This window comes from Ochlerotatus camptorhynchus, unplaced genomic scaffold (assembly GCF_037179485.1).
Source record: "Ochlerotatus camptorhynchus isolate MF236.1 unplaced genomic scaffold, CSIRO-AGI_Acam_v1.1 ptg000308l, whole genome shotgun sequence".
Taxonomy (NCBI): domain Eukaryota; kingdom Metazoa; phylum Arthropoda; class Insecta; order Diptera; family Culicidae; genus Ochlerotatus; species Ochlerotatus camptorhynchus.
In genome coordinates, this window is record NW_027040796.1 from 441,368 (window position 1) to 455,666 (window position 14,299).

At 37.7% G+C, this 14,299-nt stretch overlaps 1 protein-coding gene across 1 annotated transcript in view; it reads right to left on the reverse strand.

Moving 5' to 3' along the window:
- Sln (Silnoon) overlaps positions 1–14,299 on the reverse strand; it is a 107,589-nt gene that overhangs the window by 54,796 nt on the left and 38,494 nt on the right. The gene's annotated exons all lie outside the window — the stretch shown is intronic.

Below are 14,299 nucleotides of genomic sequence, written 5' to 3' on the forward strand. Positions count from 1 at the left end.
GACAAAAGGTCGAATGACAAAAGGTTGAACTAGATTTATAAAGACAAAAGGTCGAATGGACATGGAAAAAACACCAAATTAAATTTAATGGGACAAAAGGTCGAAAATTTCGAATAGGAAAAACGTCTAATGAACACAAGGACGAATGAAATTAAAAGGGACAAAAGGTCGAATGCTCAAATGGTTGAAATGGACAAAATTTAAAAAAGTTCAAATAACTTTTAGTGGATCAAAGAATAAAAATAATAAAATGTCGGAAAGGAAATATGCTAACCAAGCTTTGGCTTTGAGTAATCCAACTGAAGAACTTGAAAGTTTTTTTTTATCTCTTTTGAAGATAACTGCTCAACAAACATGAGCAGTTTTTTGGCCGATAAAAGTTATTGAATAATCTAGCTAAAAATGTTGCAATGTTATTTTTCAATTTTGAAGTGAGCCCTTCTTTGTAACATGACCAGTTCTTTGCTATTAGACTCTCCAGCTGAAGTGCTTTAAAGTTATTTCTTGCAGTTGGAATTAACGCCTTCTTTGTAACATGACCAGTTCTTTGAAAGATAAAACCTACTGAACACTTCAACATAAAGTGCTCAAAAGTTCTTTCGATCATGTGTCCATTTCGACCTTTTGTGTATTTTGACCTTTTATCCATTTGACCTTTGGTCCATTCGACATTTAGTCCATTTAGACGTTTTGTCCATTCGACCTTTTGTCCCTATAAATTTCATTCGGCCTTTTGCACTTTCAACCTTTTATCCATTCGATCTTTTGTCGTTCGCTTTTTTGTCCTTCGACCTTTTGTCTTTCGAAAATATCAAAAAATCAAATCTCACCAATGCCCAAGATCACGCTTGATTTTCGTAGACAAAAATCAACAAGCATACAGCTGCGGTTGATTTTGCAAGCTGTGATATCGCAGCTCGGAATATCAAATTAACGAAACTCACCAGCTGTAAATCTCAACAAACTGTGGTGAGATTGAGTTTAATGATTTTTGCTTTAAACCCGAAGGCAACCGAAACTTCCATAACGGTTGGCAGCAATCACTTCGTGTCTGCCATCGGTGAACAGTAAAAAGAGATAGCATACTATACTTTCTCTTTCTAAGAAAACGATTTGCAACGGAATGATTTTTGTGTCTAGTCAACTCTCGGCTTGATTTTTGCACGTTGTGAATAGTCTCGCAATATCAAAGGAGCTTGTAAAATCAATATCAAGCATGATATTTTGTTTTTAATATCACGCGTGATATTGAGAGCGTTTTAATATAATTTGATTGATGATTTTGTCAACACTGCTTTCGACCTTTTGTCTTTCAACCTTTTGTCTTTCGACCTTTTGCCTTTCGACCTTTTGTCTTTCGATCTTTTGTCTTTCAACCTTTTGTCCTTCGACCTTTTTTCAAAGATTTCCATTTGCGAAACTGAATTTGATCATCAGCTTTATTTCAACGGACTCCAATTGTTGGCTTCCAACGGCAAAGACAAATGCGAACGAGCTGCAGACAACGAACAAGCACCGCAACAAAAGTTGCTATCGAATAAAAAGACTGAATTGAATTTTGAAAGAACAATTTCACAGAAACAAATTCAGAGGATAATTCCATGTTCGGAGCCCCTTACTCTTGCACAAGAACCACTTGTTATTGCTCCCATCATAAAATATGTTCCCCTTCCGAATGAGCAGGCTTGCAATTGCTCATTACAGCTAAAATGCTATTTTTTCGGCAATGGGATACTATAATGATAATTTTTATTTGTAGAAAGCGGTACCCAGCCCAAATGCAGCTTAATCTTGTGGGCAGAAACATTACTCCATCATTGTCTTTCAAGTACCTTGGGGTCTGGTTTGATTCAAAGTGCACTTGGAATACCCATATTACGTATTTGAAGCAAAAATGTCAACAGAGAATCAACTTTCTCCGTTCAATTTGCGGCACATGGTGGGGTTCTCATCCGGGAGACCTCATAACGCTTTATAACACAACAATTCTCTCTGTTCTAGAGTACGGCTCTTTCTGCTTTCTCTCGGCAAGAAAATGTCACCTAATAAAATTGGAACGAATTCAATATCGTTGTCTGCGTATTGCTCTCGGTTGTATGCACTCAACGCATAACATGAGTCTCGAGGTTCTGGCAGGAGTAACACACCTCCAGAACCGTTTCTGGGAGCTCTCTCTCAGAATACTAATCAAATGCGGAGTGACGAACACACTTATAATTGATAATTTGGAAGAAATTCTTGGGCTGAACACACAATCTCGATTTATGAGAATCTACCACCACTATAAAGGGCGAACACGAAATTATTGCGACACCGAAAATGTCATGCCAATTTTCTTATAATGTTTAGAATCAAACCAAAATTTTAGGGTAGTTTTATACATATATTTACTTCAAAAATCAAAAGAAAAGTTAATCGATGGAGCCTTGAGTGTAAAATTGAACGCATTTTCGCTTGATGCCCTCCATCAAAGTCTTTACAGTGTCATCCGGTACCAGTTTCTCAGTTTTTTTTTTCCATTTTATTAACATGTCCTTCTCGTCTTTGACTGTCTTCTTGCTCTTCCGAAGTTCCCGCTTCATTATTGCCCAGTACTGCTCCACCGGGCGCAGCTCCGGACAGTTTGGCGGATTCATGTCCTTTGGAACAAAATGGACAGAATTGGCCTCATACCACTCCAGGACACTTTTAGAATAGTGGTATGATGCCAAATCTGGCCAAAATAGCGGAGCTTCGTCGTGCTGCTGCAAGAACGGCAAAAGGCGCTTCTCGAGGTACTCAGATTTGTAGATCTCGCCATTTACTGTGCCCTTTGTCACGAAAGGCTCACTCCTCAGTCCGCAAGAGCAGATGGCCTGCCAAATGAGATATTTGGAGGCGAACTTCGACATTTTCTTCTTCTTAAATTTGTCGTCCACATCGAACTTGCTCTTGCCGGTGAAAAACTCCAACCCCGGAATTTGCTTAAAATCGGCTTTTATATACGTTTCGTCGTCCATCACACAGCAGCCATATTTTGTCACCATCTTCTCGTAGAGCTTCAGTGCCCGAGTTTTAGCCGCCGATTGTTGCCGCTCATCGCGGTTTGGGAAGTTCTGTACCTTGTATGTATGTAGTCCAGCTCTCTTCTTTGCATTCTGGACGTAGCTCTGCGACATGCCGATCTTTTTAGCCAAATCACGGCTTGAGACGTTGGGATTTGCTTTAATCATCCGCTTCACCTTTCCCTCCGTCTTTTTGTTCTCCGGTCCCGGTTTTCTTCCAGCTCCTTTGCCGTGGTCCAACATCAACCGCTCCTGGAACCGCTTCAACACTCTGGAGACGGTTGAATGGTGAATGTTCAACATTTTTCCCAACTGCCGGTGCGACAGGTCAGGAAATTCCAGGTGTTTGGAAAGAATTTGTTCTCTCAACTCGCGTTGGTTCACCTCCATTTTCGTTGAATCGAAAAACACGACTTCGAGTTTGACAGCATGTACACAATACACATCAATGAGAAAGTGTGCAAAATTTGGTTGATTTTTACCCAATGGTAAAAAAGTTATGCCCTGTTGAATGTGTCGCAATAATTTCGTGTTCGCCCTTTATATCGTCGGATATGTGTCTTCCTTGTTACACTCCAGACCGTGCTCACTTCACCAATCGCAGTTCCTCAATTGAATATGATCTGACCATGAAACAAGCAACTCATGGGATTCCCGATCAACTTCGACCTATTATTATCCCGCGTATTTTTACTGAAAAGTACCAACACGTCAATTGCGTGAAAAGATATTTTACAGACGGGTCACGTCTCAATGGATCAACTGGCTTCGGTGTCTTTAATGAAAACTCTAGCGCCTTCCGCAAACTTCAGGAACCTTGTTCCGTTTATGTTGCTGAGCTGGCAGCAATCAACTTCGCATTGGGGATGATTTCCAACATGCCTGCAGACCATTACTTCATCTTCTCGGATAGTCTCAGTTCGATTGAGGCTATTCGGTCGATGGAACCAAGTAGGCACTCATCTTATTTCCTTTCAAAGGTAAGGGAGCAGATGAGTGTACTGGTCGAAAGATCATATATGATTACCTTTGTATGGGTCCCTTCACATTGCTCAATCCCAGGCAATGAGAAGGTGGACTCTCTCGCAAAGGTGGGCGCGCAGGAATGCGAATTTTATGACAGGCAAATTTCACACGATGAATTTTACCATTTAGTGCGTCAGAGTACCCTTTCGAGTTGGCAAACCGATTGGGACAATGGAAATCTTGGACGGTGGTTACATTCAATTATTCCTAATGTTTCTTCGAGAGCGTGGTTTAAAGGCTTGGGCTTAAGGGGGTATTCCCGATCTTTTTTTTTTCAAAAAATCAAATTTTTTTTTTTCACGTTTTTTTTGTCTTTAGACTATATACTTTCATCCCCCCAAGCCGTTTTCCGATCAGCGAATTCGGTGTCCAGGCATAGCTGACTAATGGTAAGAACCCCCAAATGGTTTTAACTAAAGTCAAAACTTCAAACGCGTTTTTCTCGAAACCACATTTTTTTATCGGGCGAAGATTTTTCTCAGAAACTATAAGAGATATTGACTTGAATTTTTGCGCATTTTGTTCCTTATTAAATTCTTTGGAGCTTCTCCCACTTTCAGCCAAAAATATTAACATTTAACATTGTTTGAAGCACCTTAAAGCTGCAAAAAAGCGGGCTAAAAATCGCCTGTTTTTTTCATATGGCCGCCATTTTGTTAATTTGCAAGATTTTTTGCTGCCAACGGGAGAAGCTCCAGAGAATCTTATGCAGATTATTAATTTCATCACGAAATATGATTCAGATGAAGCCGTTCCAGAGAAAAGTCTTCGCCCGTCCAGGCGTTTGCGGCGAACAGGGGTCTGTTTGCCGCCATTTTGTGACGTCAATAATGTCTTTTTTTATGTCGAAAAAAATTTATTTGTAAACTTTAATGTTCAATAAACAAGAATCCCAAAGAGTTAGGCGCATTACTATTCATTTTCCTTGAAAAAAAAATTAATTGAAAAACAGGCCGAAAAAAGGCAAAAGATTGGGAATACCCCCTTAAGTCGTGACTTCATTCGCGTGATGAGTAGACTTATGTCCAACCACTACTCGCTAGATGCGCATCTCAATAGAATAAACCTCGTGGACAGCAACATATGTCGGTGTGGAAACGGTTACGACGACATCGATCACGCAGTTTGGCAATGTACGGATAATGACGCCGCCAGAGAGCGACTTTTGAATACCCTCGAGGCCCAAGGAAGACAACCCTATATCCCTATCAGAGACGTGTTGGGTACCCGCGATCTCTGCTATATGCAGTCGATTTATGTGTTTCTGCAAATGTCTAGAATAAGAATTTAATTCGTTTGTCTTTTGTCTCTCTTTATTAGTTTTTGTTTGTCTTGTCCCCCGTCTCGATGAGTCTCATCGTCGCCCACTGGTCACCATAGTCGGTCGAACTCCAGACAAATCTAGAACCACACTACCGTTCATACTGGCGACATCGCTCTGATGAGACAACGAAACCCTACCCCAAGCTCCTCCCCCTTTTCCTATCCTTTGACAATGTACCCCTCTAACCTCGAGTAAGCCGCGAGTATTCGGCCCAACTCCTACTAGACATAGAAATAAGTGAATTTTGTTACAAACAAAGAACAATGAATTATCGGATCCGTAAAGCTAACGCGATTGAGCCTTACAAATAAACGAACTAGATAAAAAAAATCATTTATAGTATTTAACGTTACTACTGATCTGCCCATAGCACAAATCAGCAAGCGAAGAAACATGCGTTTTAAGTTTGCTTCGTACCATTGCTTTTTATGTAATGAGACAACCTGTTTGGCTGTTTTCCAATTTTTTTCCAGAACAACATTGTTGAGTTCATGCAGTATAATGAATCTATGGGAGATTAACTAACACTTCCATTGAAAAACTCAGTTTTGAAAAAAAAAAACGCAAATGGGACCGATTTGCGATGAGCGGCAGCGATCCAGTTACTAAAAATACCAGTTATGCTTAAGTAGAGCATTGTGCCGCACTTCCCGAGCAGGAACCCATAGCTAATCGATAACAAATGAATATCTTAATGTGGTATGATACCAGATTTCGGTATGCTTGTGGTATAAAACCTTGTTCTGATATTATTCAGTTATCAAAATATTTTGTAAAATATCAAATGAATACCAAAATAACAAATTGTGATCTTTCAGTTTTTAGACAATAACACCTAAAAGAGTTATTGAATTGGTATTAAAATACCTTCAAAATAATAAACTATGGTATTCTGGCATCTAAAAAAGCGTCTGCTATCCGTCTGTTATTGTAATAACTAAATTATTTATAAGATCGTTATTCGTAGAACATTTTTGAGCTATTATTTTTGGTATTTTACCTCTTATGTCAGCCTCACTAATACCATATTTAGGTTGCCAGTTATGCTATTTTCATACCTGAATTTGGTATTAATATGTTATTTTTTCCTGCTCGGGTTACAGCGTATTGTATAAAAATAGGCACAAAGACAATTGTTGTAGTACTAAAAGTTGTGATTTCAGCAACTTCTCTTTAACGGTGACAATATGTGTGGAAACGCCGAAATTAAGCAAATTGGGAACAAAAACTATTGTATAAACCCCGTATCAATATCCAATTACGCAACTTTTTCCCACCATCGTTACTTCTAACAACCTGCAAATTCGGAACAGGCACAACTTTCATAATAGCTAGGAGGAAACCAGCATATCACAGATAAGCCGATTCGTTATAATTTATTTCTATGCTCCTACGCATAAACCGTTACATAGCTAGCTAGCAGGAAGGCAGTGACGTTACTATTTCATTGTCAACGTCCAATTCTCTGTCCTATAGAGAATGGAAAAGGAACCCACATCGGATCGGCATCATTTAATTCACTTTGCTGAACTCTCACCAACTTTCGCTTGCACGTCAAATCCGATCAAGGTTAGGAAACTCGTGTATCCGTTCGATTCGATTGGCAAACATGTTGTAATCTTCATCGATTCAATTTCCTCCCTCTTCAAGTACCTAGTCAGATAAAAATGAATGTTGACTGTGTTAGTTGCTGGAAATGGTATATTTTTAAGGTTTCACTGCTGCTTTGGGACAACCGTTCATTCAACCACATCCGGGAGGAGAGAAACTCGTTTATGGCGTTTGATTGGAAAATTTGTTGCTTCTGTCAATTTATTCCGTCCCATCGACCATAAACAATAGCAGTTTACTTTCTTGGGGTTTTCCTCTCCAGTGAAGCCGTTGTTGAATTGCAAACAATGGTCTGCAATCAAATTCTCCATCAGCAAACAACAAAATTGAACATTCATTGCATATAATCAGAATGTGGCTAGTGAAAGCTTTCGCGGCTTAGCCAGGGACTGTGTGCTAACTGCTAACACATGCACGATCGGCAGGCGGAGCGCGAAGCGACGACGGCGTCAAGGTCCTTGAGGTCGAGATTTTCCATTATGACACCGGCTGGAGCGGGTGTTATGAAAGCGCAATGAGATAAGGGGAAAATTTTTGCGCGTCTGCTATGTTTGGGATTTTTCCTGCCTACTTTTCAGGGATTTCCCTTTGACCTTGTGACAAGGGCAACCGCTGCTGGGGGAATCCGGGAAGAAGAGACGACTTGCTTGTCACATTGGATTGTCATTCGGAACGGGTGATGTATAAGTGTATAAGTGCCTTGTGGTGAAATTCGGTATTGAGGGGTAGTTATTAATGGGTTCTAATTTAACGGAATTGTGAATCTATCCTCTTCAGAACTTTCTCAAGCTAATAAATTATCGCAATAAAAAGCTTCATGTTGATATTAGTTTTGAATTTTCTCCCAACTCTAGATTTCTTTTGATTTGGAATATTATTAATTTATTCAAGATTTTGCGCTCCTCTATTTCTAAACCTGTAGACACATCAATTACACATTGTATACACATTAAAATTAGTATGAAGAATTAACAATAGAATTAATGTAAAGTCAGCATGGCTTCAACATATTACATACTAAATACGCACACGGCATCGTCTGCGACTATTGCCGTGGGTATATCGTGGGAGTCCCAGGTACCCGGTGCAAGCTTTAGTTGGCGGCGGTGGCTCTTCTTGACCTTATACCCCCTGAGTAGTAAGTGTGAATAAGGGCGTCTATGTGGAGTTTTGTTGTGGATATCTGGTGCATCATGTTCCCTTAACTTGTTGAGGACACCCTGTCTAGCCACAAAAGTTACCCTTCAACTAGTTTTCACAACATAAAGGGCACCATTGCAGCTCATGAGATGTTATCAAATTATTCGCAGTTCTACTTGTCCAACGCCCCCGGCTGGATGAGGGATAGAGGATGACACACTAGACTGATGCAAAATTTTAATTTTTCGCTCCACAGTGCTCAAACGGTTCCAAATTGGACCCTGATTAGTCTCCCAAAACATAAACTCATTTAGTGAGAAACTGACTTGGCATAAACCATTTGAAGTTTATATGGAAATAACTATAGGAAAACAAAACTTTTTGTTCATTGTCTTCTAGCCTTTTTACATATTGTACTGCTAACAAATTCTATTGCTATTCTTATGGGAATTTTTATAAGCAACAACTTTGCAGAAAATCGTTTTTCAGTCAAACGTCAAATGAAATTGTTATTATTTGTTTAAGAGATTGATAGCCTTATGGCAATATTAAGCAGCTAGATTGTGGGCAACACTGTATTCTGCAGTGTGACATAGTAGCCATGATTTGTGTCCTCTATTCTACGGGCCATAAACATCAATGTTGCCTGCTGAACAGTACATTGAGCATAATCATAAGACATCAGTGTCTTGAATCCTTAATAATTTTTGTTCCTTACATTTGATCGAAAAGTGGTCTTCAACAAAGTTGTAGCTGAGAAAGTTTTCATAAAATTCAGTTATCATTTTTTAATGTATAATGAACTGGTGAATTTTGAGATAGATATGAACCGAAATTATGGTTTCTCCATAGTAGTTTCCATATAAACTTCAAATGGATTGTGCCAAGTCAGTTTCTCACTAAATGAGTTCAAATTTTGGGAGGCTTATCAGGGCCCAATTTGGAACCGTTTGAGCACTGTGGAGCGAAAATTTCAAATTTTGCATCAGTCTAATGACACACACACATACTTTTTCTAAACATGTTTATACATATTGATAACACTAGTTTACAAAACAACATAAAAAGTGTGAACTTTAGTGGTTGACCAACGTTTCTAATGCAAAATCCTACGCTGAATTCAATGCCGTGGTCAGAAAAAATTAAAGTAGAGCCATTTTTGAGATATACAAAAATTTTGATTTTTTAAATTTTGGACAAAAGTACGATTACTAAAATGTCAATATCTTTGGAACTAGTGCACCAATTTTAAATCTTTTTTTATGAAAGTGAAGCTAAATAAATTTGCTATCGTTCACTAGAATATTATGTCTATATTATATTTGAAGTCATTTAAAAATTTACAGCATTTTTTTTTTATTTTTCCTGCGAATTTTCCATAAAAATCTTGTTTTAATCAACATTTTAATGGGATAAAAAGATTCAAAAAATCATTCCATAATTTATTCTTAAAGTCCATTAAAAATTGGAGAAAATGAGCCTTTAATGGATGAAATCGGTTGGAAATTGTCAAAGTTATGAAATTTTTTGTAAAATCATGGAAATTGAATGTTCCAAGATTGGCCGGTGTCCCGCTCCTAGGTTCATGCACCACTTCCAGTAAGCCTTTCTGCGGACGTGTACGCATACGGTGCATTTCACTAACACTACCAGCTGTCACGCAAAATTAAATGGGATATTTTCAACAATATAATTTACGCTAGTGTTTGTGAGACCGCTCGGCGAGAACCTAACGCAACCAACACAATTTGACAGCTTTCTTTCTTTAACATTGCTCAACGATGTATACGACAAAACGTGAATTCAAGTGTAAAAATGATCCTCAAAAGTTTTGTTACGCGTGTGGCAACTATACATTTACAAAATCGGTCAATTTCACTGCGTCGTTGCAAACTGCATACAGGCTTTATTTTAAAATTGATCCTGGAGACTTTGACGAACCGTGGATTCCAAAAGTATTATGTAGTTCGTGCAAAACGTGCTTGGCTAGGTGGATGTCAGGCGCAAGGTAAATTGATTTTTTGAATAACTTTCATATAAACAATTTATGTACAGCATGGTAGTGCTTTGTTCTTTCCTGATCGACATTATCTTACTTCATCTATTTTTGATAAGTGTTAATGTCTTACTTACTAACTCACTTATTTGTTATCTGTCAGTCGCTATTTGTCCTTTGACATGCCCACCATATGGCGTCGACCGTTTTGTCATGCAACGGATTGTTATTTCTGCTTGACAAAAGTTAAGCAACAAGGACGTCACAAAACAGTTGAGTATCCACAAGTGGCTTCTATGACAAAACCTGTTCCACATTCAAGTTCGGTCCCGTATCCTGTTTATCCAAAGCGGAAACGAGCGCCCTCTGTTGAATCGACCGTTACAAAAAGTGAGGAGGAATTCAAGGAGGAATGCGAGGAAGACTTCGAGGTGGAATTGGAAAGAAACCCAAAACTGTTTACACAATCCGAATTTAATGATTTGGTGCGAGATCTCGACTTATCGAAGGAGAAATCAGAATTGCTGGCATCACGCTTGAAAGAACACAACATGCTGAGCAAGGAGGTCAAAATTTCTTGTCACAGGAATCGTCACAAGAAATTTGACAAATATTATTCTACAAAGGACAAGGCATGTTTTTGCCATGACGTAAACGGCTTGTTTGAAGAGTTTGGTGAGCCATATGATCCAGCTGAATGGCGTTTATTCATCGATAGCAGCAAGTTGAGCTTGAAAGCCGTTTTACTGCATCAAGGGAATGAGAAACCTTCTATTCCATTAGCTCATGCCGTTAATATGAAGGAAACGTATGAATCAATGGCTCTATTGCTCAACTTGATAAATTACAATCAACACAATTGGAAAATTTGTTCCGATCTTAAAGTGGTTGCCATGTTGACTGGATTGCAACAGGGATACACAAAATATATGTGTTTTTTGTGTAAATGGGACAGTCGAGCTCATAAGGAACACTACGTCCGAAAAGATTGGCCAAAACGGGATAATTTCACAATTGGTAAAGACAACGTTAAAAATGATCCTCTTGTGGTAAAAGAACGCATAATACTTCCACCACTACATATAAAACTTGGGCTATTCAAAAATGTCGTCAAAGCGTTGCAAAAAGAAGGGCCGGCTTTCCAGTACTTGAAATTAGTATTTCCAAATTTATCTGACGCAAAGATAAAGAAAGGTGTATTTGTTGGCCCACAGATCAAAAAACTGCTCAATGATTCCGCATTCAATACAGTTTTGACACCAGATGAGGAAGAAGCGTGGAAATCGTTCCAGCGTGTTGTCACAACCTTTTTAGGAAATTTCAGAAGCCCAGATTATGAGGAAGCCGTCGATTAATTGCTCAAAAATTATGAGAAAATAGGTATAAATAAAAAATATTGTGTTTGTTACATATAATTAATTTCAAATCCTTTTATTTCACTGAACACAGGTGTGAATATGTCTTTGAAGATACATTTCCTACATTCTCACATGGATTTTTTCCCGGAAAATCTTGGTGACGAGAGTGATGAGCACGGCGAACGTTTTCACCAACAAATGAAGATGATGGAACGTCGTTACCAAGGGTTTTGGGATGAAGCAATGATGGGTGACTATTGTTGGTTTCTGATTCGAGAAACAAGTTCAAAACATCGAAGACAAAGTCATTCGATTCTCAATCATTTTTAATAAAACCTAAATAAATTTCTTTTGTATCAACTCGGTTTTAAATCCTGATATGCCTTAATCAAATTGATATGTAGGGAAAAGAATCTCCCATGAAAACTTTACATGCGATTTGGATGCTTACAACGACACCTAGAAAAGGAACTATAAAGCTGTTGTATTTCAGCAACATTTTTAAGTGTTTTACAAAAATGCTCATAACTTCGACAATTTCCAACCGATTTCATCCATTAAAGGCTCATTTTCTCCGGTTTTGAATGGAATTTAAGAATAAATTATGGAATGATTTTTTTAATCTTTTTATCTCATTAAAAATGTTGATTAAAACAAGATTTTTATGGAAAATTCGCAGGAAAAATAAAAAAAATGCTGTAAATTTTTAAATGACTTCAAAATTAAATTTTTAATTAAGACATTATATTCTAATGAACGATAGAAAATTTATTTAGCTTCATTTTCATAAAAAAAAGATTTAAAATTGGTGCTGTTGACCACTCTCTGGTAGGCACTGCATTCAACAGACGACGGTAGTGTTCAAACGTAAAACCATAGAGGTAACTCTATAGCAACTGACTATACGTGCCACCGGTTGCTACACTACCAACTTAAGTAACAATTTAAGCTGAATAGTAAGTACGAAGCTGATTAACACCAGGCTGAATGTATAATTGAGTAGTAATGCATAAAGCGAATTGTACCCCCATAATTCAAAACTCACTAAGATAGCTGATCTAAAGACTGAACAAGACTTATTTAAGCTTAACACTACTCCACAAATCAGCAATGCGCTACAAATATATTGATAGCCTGATAGAATAATATATGAATCTATTGCACAATATTGTTAAATGTCGTCAGTGTCTCTTGTTGCCTTTCCGACATTTTAGATCTTCTAAATTCACTGCCTACTTTTCGAATCCCGAGCAGCGCCAGCAGTAGAGACAAGGAAGAGGAGCTTTTTGGGAATACCTGGAGCTATTGGAAAATCATTTGCATTCATTTCGTGCATTCATTTACATGCATTTGCCCCTAACTTTTTTCATCAACAGAATTCCTCAAAATGATGTAAAGAATTTTTGTAGGTTTTGCTATTACCTACAACTTTTGTTAACAACTCAAATCCGTATCTCTTATGCATGACGAACCAGAAAGAACAGAAGCCACTACTGTTTTTCAATGAATGGATTTTACATTCACTGAAAAACAGTAACAAGTTCAGCCCGCTCTAATTCGTGATGCATAAGAGATACAGATTCGAGTTATGGACAAAAGTTGTAGCTAGTAGTAGTTGTTGTAGTTGTAATAGCTAAGTTGTAGCATACTAAAGCTTTTAACAACATTTTGTGGAATGCTGTTGATGAAAAAAGTTAGAGGCAAATGAATGTGAATGAATGCATGAAATGAATGTAAATGATTTTCCATGCCTGGCTCCAGGTAGAAATGAACTGCGACGACGTTGGAAGCATCCAAATGACCATCGAAATAAATCGCGCACTTGTGTATCCACATTGTATTTACTTCACTTGAAAATTTCACAATTTATTGTTTACAATTCTGCATTGCTGTATAATACTCTTCCGGTTGCTATTATTCATCTTAAAATTGACGTGCTTCAAGTTAATGGTCACAGCTTTTGAAACACATATGCTCAAGTGGACCAGTAGATATAGTTGACGCATGTAAGTTCCGAAATGCAAAGGTAATTTTTAGACATATGATAACAATATAAATAGGTAAATCCAATTAGTCAGCAACATGGTAAAGCAGTTTCATAAACAAAAATATAAGATATGAAGCGATCATCAATTTTTATTAAATAAAACTAGAACGCTGAACAACGGTTGGCAAAGACTGTTATGTAATGCCTTATAAAGATTATAACTTATATAACTGTTAAGCTTTCGGCTGATTAAAATCACCAGATTTAGATGTTTAAAAGCTGAACAAAGGTTAACGTGGTCTATGCACAACAATTAATCAAACAAAGGCTGAATTAAAATCTTTGAAACAACACTTGTTAAGTATCAAATTGTTACCTGGAAACTATCAACAATTTAAACCTACCGTTAAATGAGTGAACGATGATCAGCTACGAAGTTGTATGTATGTTTGTCTGTGTAATTATCATCACATCAATGAAACAATTTTTTTCCTTGATTTGTTTTCCATCGATCTTGTTTTCCGTGCTGAACACCAATGCTACCGACGCCAGGGACGCAGCTCCCACACCTGGACCCTACACGGAACCGAAAAATTACCCAAAATTAAGTTCTTTTCACTCATCTCCCATGTTCCGTTCGATAAGCTAATTTTCAGTAAACCGCTTATAGTAGTTTACATTTCACTACGGCAAAAATAAAAACTTACTCGTGAGTATTTTCTACCCAAAACTAAGTTCAATTGACTCAAATTTGAGAATATCTCATATACTCACTAGTAGCTTATTGAACGATAGTCATGAGAAAGTCGAATC